Raw genomic sequence first — 13,997 nt, 5'->3', positions numbered from 1 at the left:
AAATAATAAATACATTTGTATCAGAGGAATAGCCTCAGAGTAATAATAGCTACAAGTACTCTGTGAACTTTTTAGACAAAAAATAAAAGGTAAATTTAAATATGTATTTTTAATGTGCTGCATAAAATCTGTTTTATCCCCAATCAGATTCTTGCCAAGAAAGAAAAAAAGAAAAGGCAACAGAGCCTCATCCTGAAAAGAAAAAGCCTGAAAACCTATGGATACATGAGAAACATCTGCCGCATACTATCACAGCAAGGAAACCACGCACCAATAAACAGTAATTTAACTGCAAAAGGAATGCTTCACACATACTGAAAGCAGTTCCTTTATCTTCAAAGGAAAAATATTAATGAAGGAAGAAGGGGTTTTAGAGTACTTTGCAGGAAGGTGGCATTGCTCTTACCTGCCTCTATATCAAAATGCCAATATAGAAACACACTCTCACAATCATTTTATAACACTTGGCATCCATTGTGACCAGAGCAGAAATTTTATCTGCACTTCAAAGTGTTTCCTATTTCAGCCTCTTCACTATAACCAAAAAAGGATTCTGTCTTCAGTCTGCCTGAAAAAGTAGGGAAAGATGATTTTTTTGTTTTTCAGATTTTTTACAACATCTGTTTACCCATGTCACAGCCAAACAACATCAGTTGCTAGCCACACAAAACAGAGGCAATGAAATGAATGTGTTAAACTGTGGGAGAATTCTAATGGTGCTTTACTGAGAACTCCCTTCTCTCTTGACCCCACATTCTGCCAATTTCCAGTATGCCAGGTATTGGATAGCACTGGGGAGAAGTTACAACCCTCCAGAAAGAGCCTAAAAATTTCTTTGCGGACTTAAAGGGATAAGAGAAATTTGAAAGGCCTGGGCTTCAAACTTTTAACAAAGAAGGATTTGAGAAGGAATGTGATTCAACAGGATACGCATAGCCCAATTACTTAGATGACTGATGATCGAAGTCTTAATCCAGTCTCCAATGTCAACTCCTCATGTGGTTACTGTCAAGTAGGGAACCCTGTTTCTTTATTCATGAGACTGGAGAGTAGAGACATGGGGGAAGGATGACAGAAAAAAAGAAAGTATGCATAACACACTGTAAAGTGGGAAGTGATACCTAACTAAACAAATGATAAAATCATATAAAACAATAATAATAGTCTTTTTCCCATAGCTTCAGAAAGAATATTTCAACTAACTGGGTCACTGGAAAACAATAACTTTATATAGCATTTTGATAAATAGGTCCACAGGCTAAATATTTTTTTTTTAAGTTACTTATCAATGTATTCAAGCTGTATGTTTGATCCACAAAGAGATAGGGTTTCAGTTTATACTTGCTGTTTGTTGAAGCAGCCTCAGGCAGGAAAGGGATATGAGAAAAGAAGACAACCCTGATTACTGCAAAATGAAGAAGGCAACATGGTCACCAGCTCAACGTTAGAAAAAGGGCATTATAAAAGCAGTGCTGAGAGACCAGGTATTCTGCCTACTTGGATGAGTTGCCACCTCTGAAGCAATGCCAAGGTCATGTGCATTGAGCTGTTAAAGAAATCTGAGTAGGAAAATGTTTTCAGGCAAGGTAACTTCCTTTAAAGTATGCTTAGCAACTGGTCATCTGGTCGTCTCAACAGTGGCTCAATGATCAATAGACAAGAGAGCATAAAAGGTTAGTCAAATGCCAGAAAGTTTGAACATCTTGGCTGGAGAGTTAAATTCTGTTGACTTTTGGAAGACTTTCTTAAATTTATTTACAGGTGTTTCCAGGAGCTTAAGCTAATTATTTTTTTAAAAAACTTAATTGCTTCTTATTTTCATTTTTTCCCTTTCTCTCTCTCCCCACTGCCCCCCTCCATCGCCCTCATCAATTTAGAGTTGCTTTTGTATACTTTCTCCTTATAAGTGGACTTAAGCTCTAGCCCAGTGAGAGAAAAGGTAAGCACATGTGATTGCATATTTTTAAGGAAACATCTACTGAGGATATCTAGTTAAACTTGAAACATGACTTTTGGTAGATGGAAATCAGTAAAGCATGTATAATTAGATCACTCTGGTACTGGCCAGCAACAAAGATCATTCTAAAAATTGAGATCAAAATACCTAGGTGCCTACCTGTGTAAACACACACACACACGCACACACCCAAGTGTATGCACACACGTGTGCTTGAGCAGTCACAGACAAATACTGTTGGGCTGAGTGCCTTTCTGGCACCCAGAAAAAGATGGTGCTTTTAAAAGTTTTAAAGGAAAACATCACCAAGTGTTGGTGTACAGAATTATGTGCTGTTTGCAATTGGAAGTCAATGTGGCATTGTACACTCAGTGTCAGTCTCGAATCTGGAAGAAAAATTTTTCTCAGAAACAAGTCTTAGTCCAATATTACCTTTCTTGGCCCATTCTGGTAGTTACACTCTAGAGAAAAGGACTCCTTTGCTCATTTTGTGACATGCATCAATTGTGGATGGCAAACTTGATGACAATATTATGAACAGAGTGATTTAGAACAGATCTCTAGTAAAAAACAGAACTCCATCTTGGCATAGTGCAGTTGATTAATATGCCCCAGGCCCATGAAATACATACTCTTGCTGCTAAATGAAACAATCCAGAAGCCTTCTGTATAAGATACCTGGGCCATATTGTTCCATAATCCTATCCTCTTTTGGTACTGCTATAACTATTTAATTTCAAGGTTGGTTACCTTTAATTTCTAGAATCAGGGAACACATGATCCAAAGTTTACCTTTTTTTGTGTTCAAAATGGACCTGCTCAGAAGTCTTCAATATAAAATATTAACACTGTAAATTCATGCAATGTTCATCAACTCTGGAGACCAAAGGGCTTTTACAGAGGCTATTGTTTTAGTTTTTAGTGCTCATTCTATCCCTGAGTGACAGACATCATGATCCTCATTTCCTTGTAGAGAAATAATCTAATGATGATTGAGTTGCCTGAGATGAAGTCACTGAAAAAGCTAAGAAGCAAACTCTAAATTTCCTGATCCACTATTTCAGCACTAGAATGTATTATCTTATTTTGAGAAATGACTAAGGATTTAAGAGCTAAGTCTTTGAGAACAGCATACTGATTAAGAGTACAGGTTTTGGAATTAGTTGGACCTGGGTTTGAATCCCAGCTCTATGATTTACTATTGTGAATCTTGGATAAGTTTCTTAACCTCTCTGTGCCTCACTTGCTACCCATCCATACAAAGCCCCAGAAAACTAGATACATGTTATTTGGTATGTTTTCCAAGATGTATGCCTAAGAGATAAAATCTGCCTCCTCATCATCTCCTAGGGATAGTTAAGGATTAGTTAGATTGGTGAGTTGGCACATACTCTGAGACTCCAACTAACAAACACAGCATCCAAATAGAGTATAGGCTCAGCAGGAGGATCCTGCCTATTATAGCACATGTCTGGCAATTTATTTATGAGTGCAGCAAGCAGGCTTCTATATCACTTACTGTGATGGAAGAGAAAGAGAAGGAAAGAGAGGCAACATCTTGATGAAATATATTGCAATTTTGAATGCAACTATTCTAGGAAGTGCATATGTAGTAGAGAAATCATTAAGCCATTGGCTTGGAACTGTCAGACTTTACTGATGAGGAAATGGAGGCTGAGAGAGGTTCACTTGATGGAATTCATGTAATAAAAGGTAGTAGAGTGATTTGAACCCAAGTCAGACTGAGTCACACATTTTCTACCAGTACTCTGTACTTACTAGGAGATGGTGATCTCATGTATAAATGTTAACTGATAACTTATCTCAGACACCTGCAAGTTAAACAGATACCATAATTCAACTTGAATTTGGCTGGGGAACCATAAAAGAATCCAAGACCAGTGAGACATCGGCACACTTAGTTTTATGCCCCAGTACTCATTTAGAAAGAAATGAATCATAGAATATGTCAGCAATAGCTCATTTTACACAACCAAAAATAGGTGTTTCTTAGCTATTTTCTACCTAAAGACTATCCCCAGCCAGCTATGCTTGTGAGGTAGCACATCCCAAACACAGGTGGGAGAACCATGAACAAGTGCACCTAGCCATCTTTATAAACCTGCCTACAATGAATAAAATGGAAATGGTCACTATGAAGCATTCAGTACTTAAATTGCTCTGCTTAACTGATGAAACTCAAATACTGTTCCTCTTTAGTATGCTTCATTTCTTTTATAAACTTACCAACTTTCTTTAAGGCCAGTAAATGCACCATGATTTCTTTTTTCCTTCTTCATGCCAGCAAAAGGATGGAAAATGGAGTTTGAAGTTGTAAGTCTCGGATGGAAAAATAGAAATGCAAAAGCCATGGGAAAGAATGTGGTATGTCAGTATTATAAAAAGATCCATCAATGGAATCAATCTGTTGCTTTGTCATCGATAGTTTGATCTTTCTGGGAAATGCTGATTCCCCAGGATTCAAAGTATGGCTGGAGAAAGGTAGAGAACATTCTGTTTCTTTCTCATGGGCAAATATTATTAATATTTACACTAACTCAATACCATTATTTGCAAGGAGGATAAAGCTAAAAACTTAGATGTGGATTGTGCCACTGAGCTCACCATTAATAGAATTAAATTTTCTTATATAATGCAGTTCAGTCCTTGAAAAGAGGATTAATCAACATGAGGCTTCCATTAATTCATTCAATTAATTCCAAGTTTAAATAGGTAGGTCAGAATAGGTTTGCAGACCCATTGAGAAGATAACATTTTAGCAAAGGCTTGAAGTGAGTAAGGGAGTTAGTCATGTGTATATTAGAAGCAAAGCATTTTAGTCATTAACCTTGATCCAATTCAGTGTCCCCTCATCTTGGCCCCAATGGAAGGTCTTATCCGCATACTGTTGGCTTTCCTCCAGCATTGTTCAGTATTTCCAATGTATCCTATCCTACAGTCATATACTTTTTAAATAGCAATCATTGAAAGGCTCAGGGTACTATATCTGAGTTGCTCTTGTCCTAGCCTGGAGACACTGAGATCTGTAAAGGTTATATCTTTGTCTTAGTCAGAATGATGTTGTTCTCTTTCCTATGGTTCTTATAACCATTTTTTTTTTTTTTTTTTTTGAGACAGGGTCTCACTTTTTTGCCCAAGCTAGAGTGCAGTGATGCAGTCATAGCTCTACTACACCCTGGAACTCCTGGGCTCCAGGGATCCTCCCACCTGAGTAGCTGGCACTATAGGCTTAAACCACCACAGCCTGCCTTAGCACCATCCTTATTCCCTTGACTATCCTGTACTCTAAATAATCTACCAGAAAGTGGAACTTACTAGCACCTACACTAGAGTCTGAACATGCAGAGTAAGAACTAGTACATGGAGAGTAAGAAAAGATAACAAAATGTATAAGAGTCATTAAGAAGATAAGACAGGAAGAAGGAATTAATAGGCAAATGCCAATCACATATACAGTTGATGCTATACTGGAAACATCACAGTGAAATAATCTAAGACTTGGGCTAGTCAGTGCCATAATTACAAAGATGCCCTGCAGAATAAGTTTCTGGTGGTTAAGATTTCAGTGGCTAGAAGTATCCCTTTCATGGACCAATATGTGGCCACAGATATCAATATAACAACCTACATAGGAGTCAGTTTGTATATTTTACTGATCTTAAGACTTTTACTCATCTTAAGACTGTTACAAAGCTATGCATTCTTTCTTGAGTAAATATTTATCTGTGCAGTTGAATGGTTCCAGCCCAAGGAAAGAAGCCAGGAACATGGGTACTCCCTAATAGTCTGCTGCTGCTTCAATATGACAACAAGGGAGTCATTTCTCATCTAAGTTCTCTCTACCGAGGAACCGAGACAGTCTATGAACCAGGACCAAGACCTAGAGACCTTTCCACAAAATTACTCACATTGCATGTGATTTTTATCCCACAGAAGGTGCCGAGACCCAGGAATCCAAATCAATGAGTAGTCACTCATTCTGGTCACCTCTCAGATCCTGAGTAGGACTTCTCATTCAAAATCTACAGCCCAAAAGTTAATTCCCCACTTAGGTCTCACTGTACTTACTGGCTGCTGTCTTGGAGAATAAAATCTTGGATTCTAAGGCCAGAGTGTTCCCACAGACAGTATAGCAAGATGGCAATCAGCTCTTTGCAAAGAATATAAAGAATATAATTCTATCTTGAAGTCTGACCTTAAGTGGAAAAAGATCAAAGACCAAAATGTATTAACTACAAATGGCTCGAGCCAGTCCTACTTGGCTTTATATTATAAATAAGAAACAAAACAATACCTCCATGAGTTAAACACTGAGCTAAGTATACATGAGTATACACTCATTTGAATTTGCCACTAACTTTCTGTGGAACTTTTGGCAAGTAAAACTCTGAGCTCTATTTCTTCACCTGTAAAATTTAAAAATGATACTTTACTAAGTAGGTTTTCACAAGCAATAAACTTTAAAATGCCTTTAAAAATGCAAATACCTGGAACTGTATAATTAGTCACATCATCTTCAGACTAAAACAAAGGCCTAATTCCCTGTAATCCAGGTGTCCCTACACTCAATAATAAGAGACCTTGGAGATTTGGCTCAGAAATGAGTAAACAGACTACAATACAGGAAGGGCAAACTACTGGGAAGGGAGGCCAATACTAGTTAATCATTCACAGGATTAAGTGTCTTATTTCTCTTTCATAACATAGGCTTGACTAGCTAGAAACTTACCCAGCGAAGCACAAAAAGCCATCAGTGGTTAAAAGAAAATAATTGAATGAGAAAGGAACCATGGTTCGGGTCACATCATTTTAATTCTCTTCAGTTCTTTCTTTAAGGGCTTTTTTTTTTCCACTTGAAGTTTGGGAGATATCAGTCAATCTAAATATATAGAAATTCAATTATTCTCCTTGCCTTTATAACCTCTTATATATTGTATAAATGAGCTCCCACAAGCTTATGGAATTTTATGGAGGAGTTTGGCAAGAGTTCACAATCGTGTTCTTAGCTAGTTGCAAATGGTTATGTGACTTAGGAAAGCCTCTTAATCTAGCTAAGCTTCTTATTCTCCAAAATTAGAAAATAGAAATTATGAATTGGGCCCTGGCTAATGAAGGGACAAACGCATCAGTATCTGGCTCTGTTTGCATTTTGCAGTGTGGTCAGAGGCTAAGTCAGTAAGGACGGGACAAATACACATGTAATAGATTAAGAATGTAATGACAGAAAATCATACATCCTCCTCTTAACTACTGACAAAGGATTTCCTTACCTTTTCCAAATGAGAACTAAGCAATTTAAGGGAGGAGGGAAGGTACAAATTGACATTGAGGGAGATACAGTTGAACTGAAGACCTAACAGAATGTAATGGAAAGGAATGTATTAAAATTGACTGGTGGATATGCACATTTAAACATGGCTATGATACAGAGGTGTTGAAATATTAAATATTTTCATCAGCCTAAAACAAGAATGAGAAATATGGCTGGGTGTGGTGGCTCACACCTGTAATCCTAGCACTTTGGGAGGCTGAGGTGGGTGGATCACTTGAGGTCAGGAGTTCAAAACCAGGCTGGCCAACATGGTGAAACCTTGTCTCTACTAAAAATACAAAAAATTAGCTGGGCATGGTGGTGGGCACCTGCAATCCCAGCTATTTGGGAGGCTGAGGCAGGAGAATCACTTGAACCCCAGAGGCAGAGGTTACAGTGAGCCAAGATTGCACCATTGCACTCCAGCCTGGGCAACAGTGAGACTCCATCACAGACACACACACACACACACACACACACACACAAAAGAATGAGAAATGTGACAAACAAGATGAAAGGTAATCACTGCCTACAAAACACTGCATTTAATGTTTTCTTTAGAAACTAATAAAATTACAATTTCTAGTAAAAGACACTGTAGGCTGGGTGCAGTTGATCATGCCTGTAATCCCAGCACTTTGGGAGGCTGAGGTGAGTGGATCACCTGAGGTCAGGAGTTTGAGACGAGCCTGGCCAACATGGTGAAACCCTGTCTCTACTAAAAATACAAAAAATTAGCGGGGTGTGGTGGTGGGTGCCTGTAAACCCAGCTACTTGGGAGGCTGAGGCAGGAAAATTGCTTGAACGCAGGAGGCAGAGGTTGCAGTGAGCCAAGATTGCTGCCATTGCACTTCAGACTGGCCAACAGGAGCGAAACTCTGTCCCCCACCCCCAAAAAAGGACACTGTAGTCTTGAATCCTTTTCTCCAAATAAGATTCTGCTACAGAAATGCCTTATTTCTTTTTTGTTCTGTCAGGCTCTAAAGTTACAAATACGAGACAATGATGACGGATCAAGTAAGTCAGAAATTCTTCAAGAAAAAGAGAACCTCTTCTATAAATACATGAACTCGATCAGGCTGCGAACCTGTCTACTTGTTTACACAGAAAAGCGAGACTTTCGCCACTTGCTGGGTTATGGAGGAGGAGCCTGAAACCCCTGGCCTGCAGGGCCTTCCCTTTCAAGGACTCCTGGTAAAAACTTACTTTTTTCTACCCAAAGGCCAAAACCAAGACATGAAGCTTTTACTTCTGGAAACCCTTGTCTAAAACTCAGTGAAGTCATCATTCCCAATACATTTTTTTCATCAACATTTTATACTCAGAAATGAGAATAAAAAGTTGTATAGCCTTTCCAAAAGGCAACTTGCTATTTATAATCATGAAAAAATAGATCCAGCCTGAATGTCCAACATCTAGAACGGTTATAGAATTCATGTTACAGTCGTGAGATAAACCATTCTGCTGCCATTAAAATTCTTTTGACAAAAAAGTTTTTAATAGGATGAGATAACATGATAAGTAAAAAATACTATATAAAAACTGTAAAATATAAGCTAAACTATGTAAAAACTTTAAATGTGTATAAAATAAGACTAGTAAGAAATATGACAAAATGTTAACAGTAGTCATTTCAGGGTGTGGTTTTAGAACACTAGTTTTTTAAAGGATAGCTTTCTTAAAGAAGGAAAATAGAGTACTTTTATTATTGGGAAAAAAAATAGTAATAAAAAGGATATCCTCTGATTTTAATTCTCCTGTATGCCAGTACTTCCCCTGCCCAGTCTTTCATTCTCTCCTAAACCTGAGCCAGACATTTTGTAGTTAATTAACTAAAATGTTTTTAATGAATGCTTACTTGAAATGGACCCTGTACTAGGCAAATTAAAGGATATGAAAGAAATAGGAAATGAGGTCTTTGCTTTCAAGGAAAGGATGCTGCTAAACTCTAGAGAGAATGCTTGGGAGGGAAAACCACCACCATTAACCTAGGAAATAAAGAAATATAGCAAATTCAAGTACAGTAGGTTCCCTCCTACATTACAGAGTGAATCACTCCATCATTCAATTTAAAACCAAAGAGTTCTCTTATTCCTTAATGGAGAAGTCAGAAAACTGAACTTCACAATCATTACAACTCTCGGTAAGAAAGGCATCTTCCTAATGAAGAACTTAAAGCCGAGAGAGTTTAAATGGTTCTTTCCACCACAGCTAAGAGTCCATAGAACAGTATTCTTCGCTGTTTTTTATGAGCACACACACAAAACATATAAATAAGACTTGTTTAATTTAGAAAAGGCTTTGTTGTAAGGGCAGTGCAAACAAGCAGAGAAATGACACTACTGTAAGGTGAACAAGAAGATCATCTAGAACCTCTAATTCAAAATGCGCCCATCAGATCAACATATATCCATCAATTCAAATACTCCCATCATGGCTACCTTGCAAGAACCCACCCTTCCATGAATGTGCATCACTAACTGCCTCTCAGACCATCTGGTCACAGGAAAATTTGAGCCAGCGGGACTCAGCAACATCTACGTAGAGAGTTATTTGTGATACAAGATATCAGATTGGGGGAGGGGGTTAACTTTTCTAAATGTATATGTTATTTAAAATATATTTAAAAGTTCCAAAGAATAACAAATGCCCATGTACTCAACTTACGATGTAAAACATTAAGGGGTTATATGTTAAGGAACAGATGAAGGGGAAAATCAAATTATGCAAAATTAGTGACCAATAATAGAATAAGAAGGTTATAATCATCAATAAGAAACCTAAGAGTAGATAAAATGCTTTGGAAGCAGAAAATTTGAAACAGGCAATAAACAACAACAACAACTAATGAAAGCAGGCTACTTGAGGAGAATATAACCAGAATGTGACTCTGGTCTGGGTATTCCCTTGCCCTTTTATACGATCTGAAACCGTGCTTCTCCCAGGCTAGCAAATGAATCATCCGTTAGAAAAATGAAGAAAGCCTCAGATTAAAATAAAAAGAGACCAAAATTCATTGAGCTTACTATGCAAGCTGGAGTCTTCAGGGATCAGAAGCTATATAAAGTGCTGTTATACTGATTAGGAAAACAACGACAGCTAGAATAATCCCTCCTAAAAACTGAAATAGGAGAGGGCCAGGAACAAACTGATCTGATGGAGGTGTATGCTTATATCCTAGGACCTGGAATAAAAGAGGATTTTAAAGGGCAAGTCTGAAATGTACTCGCTGAACATGACCTGCCTTGCTAAGCCTGGTTCTTGTCATGGCTATTATGCCCTCAATTTCATGAACATCATGTTCACTTGGAAAGAAAAAAAAAAAACCAAACTGTTTTAGTAGTAATTGCACATCAATATGAGAGTCCTATTATTTCTATTAAGTTAATTAACCTATTTTTGAAAAGTATACAAAATAGGTCACTTAAGTGGGTGTGACCTTATCCAGTGAACTATGCTTTTAAACTGTCTCCAGCTATTAAGATTTATAGACCCCTTTATCAACATCTTGGTTTGAAAAGGCTGCCTGAGTGAAAGGCATACAACACCAGGCCAAAACAGCTTTGGTCCCTATCAATCAGCCTATTATTACTTAATGATATTTAGATGATATGATTAGATTTTCAAATTGAATGCTGTTTAATCTAAATTCCAGAGTGCTTGTGTAATCGTGCTACATTTTAAGGTTCAGGCAAACAGTCTGAAGGAGAGAATTTATATCTAAGATCTATAAAAATAATGCTCCTCATAGATCATTGGTAAAGGAGAAAACTGCTTTACCATGGTATATGTATATGGGCAAACACTGCTTCTAAATCATCACCACCATCAGTATCAGAGACATAAAAGGCCTTTGCAGAACTGAGCACCATGCTAGGCAGTGTACAAAAGTTTTGTTTTGTACTTTTGTCCTGAGTAAAAGAAGTAAAATTCTAGAGATCCATTTCTATTAAATTTCACACAATTCCATATACAAAGAGAAAACGTCCTTTAGAGCCTCTTCCTATCTGAGTGTCTGTGGGTCCGTGACTATGTGGCCCACCCCAAGTAGTGATATTTGTATTGTACCCAATAAAATCTAGTGTCAAAATTATGGGAGACACTTCCAAACTCTCACAGCCTAGCAAAACAGTGTCACTATCAGAGTAGTACAAATCACAAAAAAGAATAGAAAGCTATTCTTCAAAGTGATTCACAGATCTGCCTAAGGTTGCAAATACTTTAGAGATAAAGTATATACAATAAAATCCATCTCATAAGGTTTTACAAATTAAATGAGATAATGTTTATGGGAGGACTTTGTACCTATAAAGTACTAAAGAGGGCAGGGACTATAAGTAGAATATCAGAACTCTAATAAATGACTTTTCATGGGGAAACGTCAGACTGTCTATGAAATCTTTGGGTAGGTATAGTGGTTACAGGAGTATTCCTGTTGTCTCATCAATCATACCAATTAAGTAAAGACCTCGTCTACCCATCAACTCTTAATGTGAGTACTTTAAAAAGCCATTTCCATGTAACACTGAAAAGGGAGTAGAACTTGAGGAGGAAAATATGGTCATAGAATTTTACTCCACCCATTTATCTAATCAATCTACCAAGTGCTACCTCTGTACCAGCCGCTGAGCTGGACATTGAAAGGCAAAAATAAACAAGACATAATCTCTCATACAATAAAGCAGGAAGGGAAGGATATATACAAAATATATGCTATAGGTTTTATAGGAACTATGTAAGAAGTATATAGAGGGTATGATGGGATACAAGGAGGGAGTTACAAAAGAATTCACACTGGAATTAAGTTTTAAAATATAAAACAGGTGTTGGCAATTAAAGAAGTGGGTGGAGAGAATGTTGAATGTCCAACAACATGGCATGTTTTGGAACCCACAAACCTTCCGTGTGGCTAGAACAGAGGTCATAAGAGGATTCAAGACTAGAAACAAGGTAAAGATCATTAAGACCTCAATAACCAATATAAAGAGTGTAAACCTTGTCTTATAGCACATAAGAAACCACTAAATATTTTTAAAATGAGACAGTAATATTTTATGATTTGCATTTTGGAAAGGTTAATCTGGAAATGGTATGGAGAGCAGACTGTAATGAGACCAGACTGGTGGCAGGAAGACAATCGCAGCTGCCCGAGGACAGAAGAGCAAAAGCCGAATTAAGGTAGTAATCGGGGGATGGAGATAAGTGGCATAAAGTATTACGGCAGTCAGATCTACAGATGTTGAGGAATGGGGTGAGGGATTTTCAGCTTGAGAGACGAGGTGGATAGCTATTCCATTCACAGAGAGCGCAAATTCAGGAACAGAATATTAAGTTTTATGTATGTTATGCTATAAATCATTACGGGGCATCCAGGTAAAGAAGTTGACTAGTTACTGGATTAATAAGTCTGGGGATCAGGAAAAATATCTGAGCCTAGAAATAAAGGTTTGGGAATCCGCAGATGGGTGCTAATGGGAATGATGACTTCAACAGCACTTCTAATACTCTCTTCCCTGCTACATTAGTCTACACCACCAGGTAAGTATTCTCAGATTATTTAAAATTGAAGACACTTTGAAGATGAAACTTGATTCACAGCTAAAAATGTTTAATTGAAAAGTTGGTAGAGACAACAAAATAACTCTTTCTGAAAGCCAAACCATCAATTTTTTACTATACTCTGGGTCTAATTAAAAGAGAAAAAGAGTTAAATTTGGCAAATAATTGTTAAAGGAAAGACTAATAAATATAATAGAAAAAATTTACTCCAAAGGTTTACTATTCTGAAGCGTAAAAATAATAATTAGTATTTTGTACCTATTAGTTATAGCACCTTTTTAAGAACTTTATACTTTCATTCATTTTCACAACATGCCCATCAGGTTGGCGAGTGGACTAGGACTTTTTTCTTCATGTATAGCCGGAGAAACTAAAAAAAAAAAAAAAAGAGCAGAAATAATGTACCTGGTCTCCCAGTAGGCCATTAAAATGAAGCTGAAAACAGAACACAGATCTCTAAACTTTTGGTTTTCAGTCTCTCCCCTACACTATCATCACCCATCATTTCCATAACAGTCATTGGTAGGTTACCACTGGGTATCGGGCACTATATTCATGGTACTGTGCCAGGCCACCCTCTTATGACATAAGATATTAATGCTGAGATTATTGTAAAGGGGGAGGTATGAGTAGGGAACTTTCTCTAAAGCCTTTCAGCTATTTCTTTTATGTACTATGCTTACCAAATTAGGTGGATTATTATACAGCATGCAAAACTAAAAATAATTTTATAAAGTACTTGCAACTTCGAGTATAAAGCCAATAAGAAAATATATTGTAGTAAAGAGGGTTGTTTTTAATCATTACTAAAACAGGAAGTTTAATGAGGGAGACAAGAGCTGGCATGAGACTTGGAGCCCTGCACCACCAGGTTACCAGTACAAATCCAGTCCAGGCTTGGACTGACTAGAAGTTACTTTGATATAATACTGTTTTGTTGGCTAGTGTGAAATAATGAGTCTGTTTCATGCCAGTTCTCACGAGACAAGAATCTACCTCACAAAAATAAATAGTACTTCTGACCCTAATAGAACTCTTTACCCAAGAGGAAAGAAAAAATGCATACGAATAAAGTGAATTTCTGCCTACCAGCCACTGTCTTCCCCATAAAAGTGGGCCCCTTTTTCACTGTTCCACCCAAATCAGTAA

The 13,997-nt window shown here is 37.4% G+C and overlaps 1 protein-coding gene and 2 long non-coding RNA genes across 22 annotated transcripts in view; 2 read left to right on the top strand and 1 right to left on the bottom strand.

The window, feature by feature from the left end:
• LOC144330346 (uncharacterized) overlaps window positions 1-2,157 on the top strand; it is a 48,874-nt gene extending 46,717 nt beyond the window's left edge. The window contains exon 4 of the long non-coding RNA XR_013396413.1: window positions 148-2,157. This is a non-coding gene — a long non-coding RNA (uncharacterized LOC144330346). The remainder of the gene's footprint in view (window positions 1-147) is intronic.
• RAD51B (RAD51 paralog B) overlaps window positions 1-13,997 on the bottom strand; it is an 851,179-nt gene that overhangs the window by 510,672 nt on the left and 326,510 nt on the right. The window lies entirely within an intron of this gene.
• Window positions 12,103-13,997, top strand: part of LOC144330331 (uncharacterized) — a 43,392-nt gene continuing 41,497 nt past the window's right edge. Inside the window, exons 1-2 of the long non-coding RNA XR_013396397.1 lie at window positions 12,103-12,239; window positions 12,364-12,467. This is a non-coding gene — a long non-coding RNA (uncharacterized LOC144330331). The remainder of the gene's footprint in view (window positions 12,240-12,363; window positions 12,468-13,997) is intronic.

The sequence above is a fragment of the Macaca mulatta genome, chromosome 7 (genome assembly GCF_049350105.2).
Source record: "Macaca mulatta isolate MMU2019108-1 chromosome 7, T2T-MMU8v2.0, whole genome shotgun sequence".
Taxonomy (NCBI): Eukaryota; Metazoa; Chordata; class Mammalia; order Primates; family Cercopithecidae; genus Macaca; species Macaca mulatta.
This window is presented reverse-complemented; position numbering and strand designations above follow the sequence as displayed.